This window comes from Cynara cardunculus, unplaced genomic scaffold (genome assembly GCF_001531365.2).
Source record: "Cynara cardunculus var. scolymus isolate 2C unplaced genomic scaffold, CcrdV1 Un_Scaffold_2854, whole genome shotgun sequence".
NCBI lineage: Eukaryota > Viridiplantae > Streptophyta > Magnoliopsida > Asterales > Asteraceae > Cynara > Cynara cardunculus.
This window is the reverse complement of record NW_020201241.1, coordinates 12969-13927: the sequence shown is the minus strand read 5'-3', so window position 1 is coordinate 13927 and position 959 is coordinate 12969. Positions and strand designations below refer to the sequence as shown.

The window sequence follows — 959 nt, the reverse complement described above, 5'->3', positions numbered from 1 at the left end:
AAGATCCTCATTCTCATCTGCGTTCTTTCATGGAAATCACAGACTCTTTTCTCATCCCTGATGTTTCAGACGATGCTCTGAGACTAAAACTTTTTCCATTTTCACTAAGGGATCGAGCAAGAGCATGGTACAATTCTTTGCAACCAGACTATGTGACTACATGGAATGAAATGGCAGAAAAGTTTTTGAAAAAGTATTTTCCACCCACGAGGAATGCCAAATCCAGAAATGAAATTTGTACTTTTAGACAACTGGATGATGAAGCAGTTCCTGATGCATGGGAAAGGTATAAAGAGCTGCTGAGAAAATGCCCTCACCATGCATTCCGTACTGTATCCAGCTAGAGACATTTTACAACGGTTTAAATATCGTTACAAGACAAATGCTCGACGCTACTGCAGGCGGAGCTTTCATAGCTTGTACCTATAATGAAGGTTTTGACATACTTGAAAAGATTTCCAATAATAACGGACAATGGTCTAACCCACGTGCAATGCCACCGAAGAAAACAGTTGGAATAAATGAGGTAGATGTTGTCTCGGCATTAACAGCTCAGATCACTAAGTTAATTTCAAATTTAACATCTAGCCCACATGTGCAATCTGATGCTAATACCTTTAATTCCAATGTTCAATCAGTGCAATGCGTGTATTGTGGCGAAGGTCACGCTTTTGAGCAGTGTCCTGGAAATTCGGAGCATGTAAATTATGTCAACAAGACTGGACCATTTTCGCAAACTTATAATCCGAGATGGCGTAATCATCCAAATTTTTCGTGGCATAGTCCAGCTTTTAATCCACCAATGCAAAAACCGTAAGGACCATCCAATTTCCACTATGTGGTTTGACTATTATGATTCATCTGTAGACCCACTTTCATCATAATATTCAAAATTCAAATAACCCACATCTCTACCTTTTTGATGCACCCACCAGTTGCTTTAGACCCACTTTCATCAT

The 959-nt window shown here is 39.4% G+C and overlaps 1 non-coding gene across 1 annotated transcript; it reads right to left on the bottom strand.

Annotated features, from left to right (window-relative positions):
- Window positions 1-218: 218 nt before the first annotated feature.
- Window positions 219-325, bottom strand: LOC112503305. Its single transcript, XR_003067929.1, has one exon. It is a non-coding gene; the product is annotated as a small nucleolar RNA R71 (small nucleolar RNA).
- Between the last annotated feature and the right edge of the window lie 634 nt (window positions 326-959).